Source organism: Haematobia irritans, chromosome 3 (assembly GCF_050003625.1).
Source record: "Haematobia irritans isolate KBUSLIRL chromosome 3, ASM5000362v1, whole genome shotgun sequence".
Classification (NCBI taxonomy): Eukaryota; Metazoa; Arthropoda; class Insecta; order Diptera; family Muscidae; genus Haematobia; species Haematobia irritans.
In genome coordinates this window covers 110,493,251-110,507,667 of record NC_134399.1, presented here as the reverse complement: position 1 = coordinate 110,507,667, position 14,417 = coordinate 110,493,251, and the positions used below count along the sequence as shown (strand labels likewise).

At 29.7% G+C, this 14,417-nt stretch overlaps 1 long non-coding RNA gene across 1 annotated transcript; it reads right to left on the bottom strand.

Moving 5' to 3' along the window:
- Positions 1 to 11,693: 11,693 nt before the first annotated feature.
- On the bottom strand, positions 11,694 to 12,120 carry LOC142228813 (uncharacterized). Its single transcript, XR_012720272.1, has 2 exons — positions 11,982 to 12,120; positions 11,694 to 11,914 (listed from the first exon to the last, which is right to left on the bottom strand). It is a non-coding gene; the product is annotated as an uncharacterized LOC142228813 (long non-coding RNA).
- Positions 12,121 to 14,417: the final 2,297 nt, after the last annotated feature.

Genomic DNA, 14,417 nt, shown 5'->3' with positions numbered 1-14,417 from the left:
GATTTGCTACGTGTTTCCTCTTGAAGATCGAATCGAACTCTTGCCGATTTCTGGATAACGTTGAGATACTCCATTCACATATGATCAAGCGGTAAGTAGCATGTTGAAAGATAAATAGCCCATAGCTCTTAGCTACTGTTAGCATAGGGAGTACCGTGGAAGACATCAGCATTGGAGAACAAATATCAACCACAACGTGAAAGGAGTAAAGCTCAAATGATATGTGGCGGCATGGTTATGTTGGATGGTTGGCTAGCTGGCTGGTTCTACGAAAAAAAAAAAAATAAAAGCCATTTAATGTAATTCCACAAATTCCTGATGTGCCACAGGAATGAAGAAAAAGCTAAAACAGAATAAACAACAAAACATTCTTGGGATTGTTAAGGCTCTGCCTACATAAAGACGCGATATGTGGCGTCGTCGACCACAACGGCGGCGGCGGCAACTTTTAGAATGCGAATGCGAATATAAAAACAAAACTGGTCAAACATATGCTTTTTGGGGAATGCATCCGTTTCTGGCGGGAAACGGGAACCCCAAGTATCCATGCAGGCAAGCAATACTGGCTACAAGCTGGAACGACCATGTACAATTTTAGCGTAGGATAGTACGTATGGAATATCTGGGAAATATCATGTGGTATGCAGACCATATGTATTTCGCAACATTGAGTATGTGAACGTTCTTGAGATTGTTTTGGTACCAAGACGTCGAAATGATTGCATTACTCCAGCCACATGAGCCATGCAATAATGCATGTGTGGAGGGAATAGCTGTAGCTGCTGTAGTCCAGATATGCGATTGTTGCAAATTTTGCTTGCAGTTTTCCTTTGTGCTCCGTTGCTAGTGGTGCTCCTTCTGAAGACGAAAATCGTGAAACATTCATATGGCGAAGGAAGGCTGACTGGTAAAACACGTTGATTGGCATTTGAATTTGCTGTTGTACTCGGACCGGCATTCAAGCAGTGCTAATGTGTTGTTGTATTTAGTTGTTGTTTTTTTTGTAGTTGTTTCATTTCTTATTAACATTTTCTAGTGAAACACGAATAAAGTAGCTGTTAAAAAAAAAACTGAAACATCCAAGTTGATTTGTCTTTGTGAAAACAAAAACAATTAAATCGCTTACTTCGATGAATTTTCCGCCATTTTGAATTTGTGTACTTTCCATTCTGGTAGTATAGAGTTGCCATATCAATGAGCGTAGACATTGGTGAATTTATTGGGGTTTGCATAATTAACTGGATCGACATTATGGGATGCAAGAAATTTCTTTAGAGATTAGATCTTTCACAACAGATAAAACTGTCTCTCTGATGAGACACATGAAATCCCAACATTGATCAGTGATGGGAAATACAAGGTACAGCAAGTATATAACAGGTTGGCTGATAAGTCCCCGGTCTGACACATAGATGCCGTCGCTAGTATTAAATGCAGATTATTTTATATAGTACCAACCTTCAAATGATTCGTGTCAAAATTTGACGTCTGTAAGTCAAATAGTTTGTGAGATAGAGCGTCTTTTGTGAAGCAACTTTTGTTATTGTGAAAAAAATGGAAAAAAAGGAATTTCGTGTTTTAATAAAATACTGTTTTCTGAAGGGAAATAATACGGTGAAAGCAAAAACTTGGCCTGATAATGAGTTTCCGGACTCTGCCCCAGGAAAATCAACAATAATTGATTGGTATGCAAAATTCAAGCGTGGTGAAATGAGCAGGGAAGACGGTGAACGCAGTGGACGCCCGAAAGAGGTGGTTACCGACGAAAACATCAAAAAAATCCACAAAATGATTTTGAATGACCGTAAAATGAAGTTGATCGAGATAGCAGAGGCCTTAAAGATATCAAAGGAACGTGTTGGTCATATCATTCATCAATATTTGGATATGCGGAAGCTCTGTGCAAAATGGGTGCCGCGCGAGCTCACATTTGACCAAAAACAACAACGTGTTGATGATTTGAAGCTGTTAACTCGTAATAGTTTTTCCGTCGATATGTGACAATGGATGAAACATGGCTCCATCACTACACACCTGAGTCCAATCGACAGTCGGCTGAGTGGACAGCGACCGGTGAACCGTCTCCGAAGCGTGGAAAGACTCAAAAGTCCGCTGGCAAAGTAATGGCCTCTGGTTTTTGGTATGCGCATGGATAATTTTTATCGATTATCTTGAGAAGGGAAAAACCATCAACAGTGACTATTATATGGCGTTATTGGAGCGTTTGAAGATCGAAATCGCGGCAAAACGGCCCCATATGAAGAAGAAAAAAGTGTTGTTCCACCAAGACAACGCACCGTGCCACAAGTTATTGAGAACGGTGACAAAAATTCATGAATTGGGCTTCGAATTGCTTCCCCCCAAACCGTATTCTCCAGATCTGGCCCCCAGCGACTTTTTCTTGTTCTCAGGCCTCAAACGGATGCTCGCAGGGAAAAAATTTGGCTGCAATGAAGAGGTGATCGCCGAAATTGAGGCCTATTTTGAGGCAAAACCGAAGGAGTACTACCAAAATGGTATCAAAAAATTGGAAGGTCGTTATAATCGTTTGTTAGACCGGGGACTTATCAGCCAACCTGTTATTGCAGTAAGTTCGGCCGGGCCGAATCTTAAATACCCACCACCATGAATCAAAATAGTTTACTTCGAAAACTTTTTGTCGTAGCGGGTTTCTTGATAATATATAGAATTTTAGGGGGCTTGATGACAAATTTTTTCCCAAGCAAGTCAGTTCAACCAGATTCTACCTATGAAAACTAGATCAGATTCTGGATTTATGAGAACCAATTTTGTTTGAGTTTTAGAGAAATCATAAACATATCGTGTATATGATGAAATGAAATTTCAAATTTGAAATCTTCAATCTGTAGATTTTTTCCGACATTATTTAAAGGAATACGATGAGTAAAATTTGGAAATTTTACTTTCAATTTCAAGCAATTTTCATGATCAGTGCGCCTGTTATAAATACCCTGAAAGAAGTGTTTTCTTTTCTGAGCAACGAAATTTTAGACAAGCAAAGTTTTCTTTTGACACAAATTTTAGAGACAATCGTTGAATCGCTTATCAAAAATTCGAATTAGTTTGCTCTAAATGAAAATACTTTATACGAAAGGGGAAGTTCGTTTGTCTAAAATTTCATTCCGTAGCAAAATATTTTTTCTTTGGGTATACCCTCAAGAAGTTACATCGGTCTATATCGATGCCTTACCACACGGACCGGTAAAAATAAATGCGATACAGATTTTTGAGGGTCTAACATTCCAGTATATTTACATTTTCAAGCAAATTGGATAAAAACTACGGATTCTAGATGCCCAAGAAGTAAAGTTGGGAGATCGGTCTATTAATGTAGCCCCCATACATTAAAACATGGACCGATACTCACAATTTTTGACACACCTCTTTATGGTCCTAAAATACCTCTAGGCTTTCAATTTGAGGCAAATTGGATAAAAACTACGGTTTTTATAAGTCCAAGAAGTAAAATCGGGTGATCGGTCTATATGGGGGCTATATCAAAACATGGACCGGTACTCACAATTTTATGGTCCTAAAATTCCTCAAGACTTTTTTTAATTTCAAGCAATTTTAATTTCAAGCAAATCGGCTAGAAAATATAGTCTCTAGACGTCCAAGAAGTAAAATCGGGAGATCGGTCTATATGGGGGTTATACCAAAAAATGGACTGATACACCTCAACTTCGGCACACCTATTTGTGGTCCAAAAACACCTCCAGATTTCCAATTTCAGGCAAATCGGGTAATAAATACAGTTTATAGAAGCCCAAGAATTAAAATCGGGAGATCGGTCTATATGGCGGCTATACCAAAACATGGACCGATATGGACCGTTTTCGACACATTTCTGAGGGTTTCAAAGCTTCTCTAAGTGGTTTCACTGCAATGTGGAACGCCGTTCGGACTCGGCTATTAAAAGGAGGTCCCTTGTCATTGAGCTTAACATGGAATCGTGCAGCACTCAGTGATAAGAAAGAAGTTCACCAATGTGGTATCACAATGGACTGAATAGTCTAAGTGAGCCTGATACATCGGGCTGCCACCTAACCTAACCTAACCATGGGGACTATATCAAAACTTGGACCGATATATCCCATCTTCGAACTTGAACTGCCTGCAAACAAAAAACGAATCTATGCCAAATTTCAGGACAATAGCGCCATTATTGAAAGCTGTAGAGTGATTACAACTGACAGACAGACAGACATGCTTATACGAGTATCGTCTTAGAATTTCTCCCTGATCAAGAATATATATACTTGATATAGTCGGAAATGGATATTTCGATGTGTTACACATGGAATGACAAACTTATTATACCCCCATCACCATTCTATGGTGGTGGGTATAAAAAGGCTTTTTTTTTGAGTGAAAAAGTACTTTTCACTAAAATTCAAGAAAAATTCCATTGGAAGATTAATGTCAAGAGCTCCATTATTCTGAAATAAAATGTTGACAAAATTTTATATAGAAATAAAATTTTGAAAAAAAAACTTTCTATAGAAATAAAATTTTGACAACATTTTCTATAGAAATAAAATGTTGACAAAATTTTTATAGAACTAAAGTTTTGACAAAATTTTTATAGAACTACAGTTTTGACAAAATTTTCTATAGAAATAAAATTAAAAAAAAAATTTCTATAGAAATAAAATTTTGACAAAATTTTCTATAGAACTAAAGTTTTGACAAAATTTTCTATATAAAAAAAAATTATAAAATTTTTCACAAAATTAAATTTAGACAAAATTTTATATAGAAATAAAATTTTGAAAAAAACTTTCTATAGAAATAAAATTTTAACAAAATTTCCTATAGAAATACAATGTTGACAAAATTTTTATGGAACTAAAGTTTTGACGAAATTTTCTATAGAAAAAAAATTGATAAAATTGTTCACAAAATTAAATTTAGACAAAATTTTATATAGAAATAAAATTTTGAAAAAAAAACTTTCTATAGAAATAAAATTTTGACAAAATTTTCTATAGAAATAAATTGTTGACAAAATTTGTATAGATATAAAATTTTGAAAAAAAAAACTTTCTATAGAAATAAAATTTGCACAAAATTTTCTATAGAAATAAAATGTTGACAAAATTTTTATAAAACTAAAGTTTTGAAAAAATTTTCTATAGAATAAATATTTTGACAAAATTTTTCATAAAATTAAATTTAGACAAAATAAAATTTTGAAAAAAAAACTTTCTTTAGAAATACAATTTTGACAAAATTTTCTATAGAAATAAGATTTTGACAAAATTTTCTATAAGAAATAAAGTTTTGAAAAAATTTTCTATGGAAATAAAATGTTCACAAAATATTGTATGGACATAAAATTTTCACAAAATTTTCTATAGAAATAAAATGTTGCCAAAAATTTCTATAGAAATAAAATTTTGAAAAAAATTTCTATAGTAATAAAATTTTGACAAAAATTTCTATAGAAATAAAATGTTGACAAAATTTTCTATATAAATAAAATTTTGAAAAAATTTCCTATATAAATAAAATTTTGACAAAATTTTCTACAGAAATAAAATTTTGATAACATATTCTATAGAAATAAAATTTTGACAAAATTTTCTATAGAAATAAAATTTTAATAAAATTTTCTATAGAAATAAAATTTTATTAAAATTTTCTATAGAAAAAAAAATTTGCAACATTTTCTGTAAAAAATAAAATTTTGACAAAACTTTCTATTAAAAATAAAATTTTGACCAAATTTTCTATAGAATTAAAATTTGGAAATTTGTTTACAGAAAGAAAATTTTGAAAAAAATTCTGTGGAAATAAAAGTTTGCAAAATACGATTTTTTTTATTTGGTAGTTTTTTGGTAAAACTTTCTCCAAATTTTAGTAGATTATTTATGGCTCGAGTAACAACCGTGCCACCAACACAAATATGAAGATTGTGAGCAAAGCTTTTGTTTCTATTTTTTAGTCGAACGTGCTACTTCAAGAAACTGGTTGTTAACTATATTCAAAAAAAAAAAATCCAAATTGCAAAGTGCTCTTGCATCAGGTGGTAGGAGTAACTACTTATTGCACCGTCGTCGTTTTAATTCAAAGTCCTTGTTAACCATGCGATTCTCCTAATAAACATGTACACATTTTCTAACAACGTATATTTAAAAATTATTTAATTTGTATTTTTTTATTTTTTTTTAATATACCCCTGTATTCAAAAAAAGTCAAATTAAACTTTAAACCTACTTTTTCAAATTCCTTCGATGAACTGTTCATAAGTTAATTTGAATACGGGCATTACACTTTTTAAATTGTTTAGTTTACTATTTCATTTTTTTTTAATTTTGACCTTCAACATTTCACTATTCCATAAAAAGATTCTTCCACGATTGCCCCCTCCACAGTTTTCCTTCCTTCATAAACATATCATGAAGTCTGGCAACACTTCCTGATATATTATCCCCCCATTGTATGATTTCAATCTCTACGTTTATGTCTCCCCACGATCACTCTCCACCACACTCTTTTTGTTGTTTCTTATTTTTGCACCGATACACCACACTCACATACAACGTCATAGGAAGCAAGCAGCTGTTGTCTGTCTGTCTGATGCATTTTAGTATTGCGCGCTCATTTTTCTTAGCCGGTTAGGAATTTACGTGTGTCCGTCTTAAGAATTTTATATTTTTTCCATTTATTTACTTAAAGTCGTGGTTGTGTTATGCATAACTCTGTTTGTTTCTTTGAACGAAGAAATAATTGGCATAAATGGTTGTTCTTGTTCGCGTAGAAGGCAAAACAAAAAAATGTGATAAAATTCTTTGTTTAAGTGCTATGGCCGCAAAAATACCATATAGTGTATGGGAGTGTGTATGCTTGTGAGTGAAAGAGAATAATAATAAACGAAGAAGCAAACGAAGTAAGTAATGGATCATGGAAACTAAACATATGAATAGGACAAAATAATTAAACAAATAATCATTGTATTACTAGATTTGATCGGATATTAATACATATTTAAAAAAAAAATATTACTTGGGTATTATGTGTATGTGAGTTTGCATAGTAATTGTTGACAGTAAAGTTGCATGGCTTGCAACAGTTGTCAAATTCGCCGCGGCGGATTGGACAACACATGTTGGGGTGCCACAATCATTTCCGTGTGTTTTGTATGTGTTACAGCGGAAAAGCGAAAAAACAAGTGTGCGTTTTCTTTTATTGGCAAATCACATTGTAAGCATATATCCAACTACCCAGCAGTAAATATGAGGTAAAGACGGTGACACGTGGAAAAATAAAGATTTATTTAAAAATTTTAAATTAAAGACATAAGCATGTATTTTCTGAATATTAAATATAATTCATACACTGTCATAAAAGGCTTTTATTTCTGTAGAAATTTTTGTCAAAATCTTATTTCTATTGTAAATTTGTCAAAATTTTATTTCTATTGAAAAGTTGTCAAAATTTTATTTCTATTGAGAATTTTGTCAACATTTTATTTTTATTGACAATTTTGTTAAAACTTTATTATGTTGTCACAATTTTATTTCTATTGAAAATTTTATCAAAATTTTATTTCTATAGAAAATTTTGTCAAAATTTTATTTCTGTAGAAAATTTTGTCATATTTTCTTTCTATCAAAATAAAATTTTGACAAAATTTTCAATAGAAATAAAATTTTGACAAAATTTTCTATAGAAATAAAATTTTGACAAAATTTTCTACATAAATAAAATTTTGACAAAATTTTCTATAGAAATAAAATTTTGACAAAATTTTCAATAGAAATAAGAGTTTGACAAAATTTTAGATAGAAATAAAATTTTGACAACATTTTCAATAGAAATAAAGTTTTGACAAAATTGTCAATAAAAATAAAATGTTGACAAAATTTTCTATAGAAATAAAATTTTGACAAAATTTTCTACATAAATAAAATTTTGACAAAATTTTCTATAGAAATAAAATTTTGACAAAATTTTCTATAGAAATAAAATATTGACAAAATTTTCTGTAGAAATAAAATTTTGACAAAATTTTCTATAGAAATAAAATTTTGACAAAATTTTTATAGTGTGTATCGGTCCATGTTTTTGTATATCCCGATCACCCGATTTTTCTCATTGGGCTTGTAGAAACCGTAGTTGTTATCAGATTTTCTGAGATTAAAATTGTTGACAAAATTCTCTATAGCAATAAAATTTTGACAACATTTTCTATAGAAATAAAATTTTGACAAAATATTCTACATAAATAAAATTTTGACAAAATTTTCTATAGAACTAAAATTTTGACAAAATTTTCTATAAAAATAAAATTTTGACAAAATTTTCTATAGAAATAAAATTTTGACAAAATTTTCTATAGAAATAAAATTTTGACAAAATTTTCTATAGAAATAAAATTTTGACAAAATTTTTCTATAGAAATAAAATTTTGACAACATTTTTATAGTGTGTATCGGTCCATGTTTTTGTATATCCCGATCACCCGATTTTTCTCATTGGGCTTGTAGAAACCGTAGTTGTTATCAGATTTTCTGAGATTAAAATTGTTGACAAAATTCTCTATAGCAATAAAATTTTAACAACATTTTCTATAGAAATAAAATTTTGACAAAATATTCTACATAAATAAAATTTTGACAAAATTTTCTAGAGAAATAAAATTTTGACAAAATTTTTATAGTGTGTATCGGTCCATGTTTTTGTATATCCCGATCACCCGATTTTTCTCATAGGGCTTGTAGATACCGTAGTTGTTATCAGATTTTCTGAGATTAAAATTGTTGGCAAAATTCTCTATAGAAATAAAATTTTGACAACATTTTCTATAGAAATAAAATTTTGACAAAATTTTCTATAGAAATAAAATTTTGACAAAATTTTCTATAGAAATAAAATTTTTATAGGATGTATCATTGGGCTTGTAGAAACCGTAGTTGTTATCAGATTTTCTGAGATTATAAATCTAGAGGTATTTTATGACCTCATACAGGTGTGTCGAATGTGGTGCGTATTGGTCCTATGGGTCAATTTTTTGGTCAAGCTTCCATATAGGCCGAACTAACAATTTCATTTCTTGAGCACTGGTCCTCCAAGTTGCTCCAAACTAAAAGTAAAATTTCCAGATTTTACTTCCTGCTTATTTGCTCTTAAAGAAAATACTTTATAACAAAGGGGAATATCGTTTATCTAAAATTTCGTTCCGGAAAGTATGTTTTTTTAAGTGTACGCCACGGTTGCCATTTTCATAGAAAATTTTGTTAACATTTTTTTTAGAGAAAATTTTCTAAACTTTTATTTCTATAGACAATTTTGTCAAAATTTTATTTCTATAAAAAATTTTGTCAAAATTTTATTTTTATAGAAAATTTTGTCAAAATTTTATTTTTATTGACAATTTTGTCAAAATCTTATTTCACACCATATAAATTTTGTCAAAATTTTATTTCTATAAAAAATTTTGTCAAAATTTTATTTCTTTAGAAAATTTTGTCAAAATTTAATTATATACAACATTTTATTTCTATAGAAAATTTTATCAAAATTTTATTTATGTAGAATATTTTGTCAAAATTTTATTTCTATAGAAAAATTTGTTAAAATTTTATTTCTATGGAAAATTTTGCCAAAATCTTATTTTTATAGAAAATTTTGTCAAAATTTTATTTCTATAGAAAATTTTGTCAAAATTTTATTTCTGCAGAAAATTTTGTCAAAATTTTATTTTTATAAAAAATTTTGTCAAAATTTTATTTTTATTGACAATTTTGTCAAAATCTTATTTCACACCATAAAAATTTTGTCAAAATTTTATTTCTATAAAAAATTTTGTCAAAATTTTATTTCTTTAGAAAATTTTGTCAAAATTTAATTCTATACAAAATTTTATTTCTATAGAAGATTTTATCAAAATTTTATTTCTATAGAAAATTTTGTAAAAAATTTTATTTCTATAGAAAAATTTGTTAAAATTTTATTTCCATGGAAAATTTTGCCAAAATCTTATTTTTATAGAAAATTTTGTCAAAATTTTATTTCTATAGAAAATTTTGTCAAAATTTTATTTCTATAGAAAATTTTGTCAAAATTTTATTTCTGCAGAAAATTTTGTCAAAATTTTATTTCTGCAGAAAATTTTGTCAAAATTGTATTTTTATATAGAAAATTTTGTCAAAATTTTATTTTTATAGAAAATTTTGTCAAAATTTTATTTATAAGGAAAATTTTGCCAAAATCTTATTTTTATAGAAAATTTTGTGAAAATTATATTCTTATAGAAATTGTGTTTTGTGTGCACCCATCTTTAAGGTACAATTTAAAGCTAAATCTCTACCATTTGTTTTCTACTTATTAACCATGAAGTTTTTATTGACGTTAGCTGTATGTAATGCATCAAGCTCGAATATTGCAATGAAGCCAAAATACTCTTCTGTATGGAGTGATGCCAACAGCATACTAATAACAACGACAATAGTCGTATTCTCTCTCTTTCGACTGTTGCATGGGAGTGTACGTGTATATTTCAACACATTACTGGAGTGTATGTTTGTGTGTAATATGTTTGCCAGTGGGCCAGGTGGGCGAATTCGCTTTGGTACATGCGCACAGAGACAGTTTGTAAAGTCAAACGTGTTCGGAACAACAATGGCTGAATTCAGCAATAAAGTTTACTTGTTTTCTTTCCTTCCCACTCTTTCTACTGGTAGCATTTATATATTCGGGAAATATATTCATCTCTCTTTGATACTCACAATATTTGATGGCAATATGATGCTGGGGGTTTTACTGTAAGTTTTTGGATGCAAAGGGGGGCTTGACGTGAAAAGAGAAATGAGCAAAAGCAGCGGCAGCAGCTGAAACAGCAACAACAATATCATAACAAACCAGAAAAAACAACTGTATTCGCCGCACATTCTTCAGCGCATTTTTCCGGTAAATTTCTAAAATATTTGGAATTTTTGTGCGTACAGTATGTATCTATGAGAGATACACAGGCTAACACATACACAAACAAACAAACATATAGATGGTTATGCATAAGAGTATACATACTAGATATATACTATAGTAGAGCATCGTAAGGTATTTTCATGGACAGTACATATATACGCATGAGATAGTGAAAGAGTTTGTAGATATGGTTGTGTATGTATGTCTGTATGACGTCGTTTTAATAAAGATGCAAATATTTTGATATAGATGGCGCCAAAACCTCTAAAATTCTAACGAACAAAAATGCCGACTTGAATTCTTGTGAAGTACTGGGGGTGGTGGACTACACTGGTAGAAAAAGTTTCGTTAATACGATGAATTTCTACGTTGTATTAACGAAATTCTTCATTAAAAGTCAGCCAACGTAGCATTTCGTTATAACAACGTAATTTTACGTTATATTTACGAAACCCTTTATGGAGTACATTTCGTAGTATTAACGAATAATTACGTTGCTATTACGTAGCCTTTTCGTTGTATTAACGAATATTATTCGTTGTATGAATGAAATTTATTCATTGTATGGATGCAGCTTATACGTTGTATGAACGAAAATCATTCATTGTATGAACCCAGTTTTTTCATTGTATGAATGAAATCCGAACGTTGTGTAAATGAACACAAACGTTATATTAATGAAACCCAATCAATTATTGCATTTGAATGTAGTGTATTATTTTTTGTTAAGATCTTTGAAATAGGATTTATACACTCGTACAGTAGGAAATAATATTTATTGATAAATTAAGTAATTTAATAATCATATAGTATGACTTTCACTTAAGAAAAATTTCTAAGACCAAAAAATGATAATCGTATCGCCGTGTCCATTTATCCAATTTATTTTTGCAACCAAGGTTCGTTGCGGTAATTGTTCCGCCTTCTTCATCTGAAAGTTCACTTCCCCGTGGCATTTTCACTAAAGATTAAAAATTTACACTAAATTTCTTGCGAATATACAAAAAACACCAGTTTAACTCACTCACCATCTATATTTATTATTCACAACGAAACTGTAATGAGCCTGTGCACTCTTCAGCGAAAAGTACGTAAATGTTGTTAAGGTTTGCCCATCAGAAAAGTTTTCTGTTGAACTTTTTACCGTTTGTTTTTCAAGACGCACACGCAAACATGTGCTTATTGCCATGCTTAGATGTGTATGTACAAATTACATAGACGCTACAGACGTATTAGAGAGAGAGTATGGAGAGGCGTTTTAGAGCGAGAGTACGGAGAGGCAGAAATACTCAAACTCCCATTCGTATTATTAATGAACATATTTCATTAATATGACGAAATATAACAATTTAAAATTTATTTTTTAACGATCCATATCATTATATTAACGATCGCTTTCGTTTTATAAATGAAATTTTCAATTCCAGTTTCGAAGTATATAAAACGACTGTTTTAAGGGCTAAAAGTTTCCAAAGGCTACTCTCTATGTGCAAATGATTTTAACAATTTCATCTTGAAATTTTTTTTTTATTCTAATTCTTGAAAAAATTACAAAGTTAATATTCGTAATATTAACGAAACGTGTTTCATTAATATAACGAAAAACCAAAACACAAAATTGTCGTTTAACGATTGATTTCGTTGTATTAACGATCACTTTCGTTCTTATAACGAAACATTTCGTAATATTAACGAAAAATAATCAACGAAGCCCGTTCGTTAATAGTACGAACCATTTTTCTACCAGTGTAGAAGAAGTTTTTTTTGAGTAGAATCAACAACGAAACGCTAAATTCAATTCATTTTACATCAATTTTTTATACTTTTCTTTTATAGCTGGGAGGTGTGGAGTGGAGTTGTAGTACAGTGAATGAATGGTCTATGTCGTAGACACTGTATGTATGTAGTTAATGTTGGATGAGTAGAACTTTTAGGAGGTTTGAGAGTATAGATGAATGTCTTTCTATCTCTATGACATACATATATGCATAAAAAAACTGACAGAAAATTAAATATTACTGCTCCAGATTTGTGTGTGTGTATTTTTTTTTGGTTCGGGTTTCATTCAATTTTGGTTTTTCTTTTTTTTTTGGGAGAAGCCAGATGACGAAGTTGTTGTGGTGGGTCCGGGAGTGAGACTTTATACAAATTAGGTTTTATGGATTCTCTGTTTGTTCTTGTTCCAAGAACTTGTCTGTGTTTTTTTTTGATTCATTGTGGGTTTTGGGTTAATTTTTTTTTCAGTTTTTTTTTCTTCGAATGAAGCTCTAGAATTTAAGTTTTGTCAATGAATATTTGCTTTTGATGAGTTCTTTATAAAATTGTGATTTAAAGATATTTGAAGAAAAAATAGTTTATGCGGCCGATCAGGCTGTATCAGGGTTGATAAAGTCGATACTTTTGTGCTTTTCGACTGCCAAAGGCACCGTGGCCCCACCGCGAGCCATTTGGTACTTTTTCATCACAATAGAGTTATTCTGCCTTAAATGTAAACATTTCTCAGATATCAACTCAACTCTAAAAAATATTGTAAATAGCTGGCATTGAAAAAACAAACATATTCCAAAATGAGAATATTTTAGTTTTTATTGCAGGATCTCAACATTTTTGAGAGGACTATTTTTTATACCGCATTCGTCCGCAAATGTGTAATATAAGATAGTGTAAATATTTGAAATTCCAAGAATGAAACGAAATACACACTGCTGTCTTTAGCAATAATGTTTACAGCCGGCCCCTGAGCCGGTTGCCACTGTTGGTACAATTCTCCACAATATGGTAAATCTTTTACTGTTTTGTAGATTGGTAGAATTCTTGAGTTTGGTAGATTTTGCAAAGAGGTACTTCTTCATAAATTTTTTATTGAAATAAACTTTTGACAAAATTTTCTATAGAAATAAAATTTTGACAAAATTTTGTATAAAAATAAATTGTTGAAAAAATTTTCTATAGAAATAAAATTTTGACAAAATGTTCTATAGAAATAAATTTTTCACTTTCTATGGAATAAAAATTGGACAATATTTGCTATGGAAATAAATTTTTGAAAAAAAAAATCTATAGAAATAAAATTTTGATAACATTTTCTATAGAAATGAAATTTTTACAAAAGTTTCTATAGAAATGAAATTTTGACGAAATTTTCTTTAGGAAAAAAATTTTGACAAAATTGTCTATAGAAATAAAATTTTGACAAAATTTTCAATAGAAATAAATTTTCGACAAAATTTTCAGTAGAAATAAGATTTTGAATATTTTTCAATAGAAATAAGATTTTGTATAAAAATAAATTGTTGACAAAATTTTCTATAAGAATAAAATTTTTCCTATAGAAATAAATTTTTGACAACATTTTCTATTGAATAAAAATTGGACAAAATTTGGTATAGAAATAAATTGTTGACAAAATTTTCTATAGAAATAAAATGTTGACAAAATGTTCTATAGAAATAAATTTTTGACTA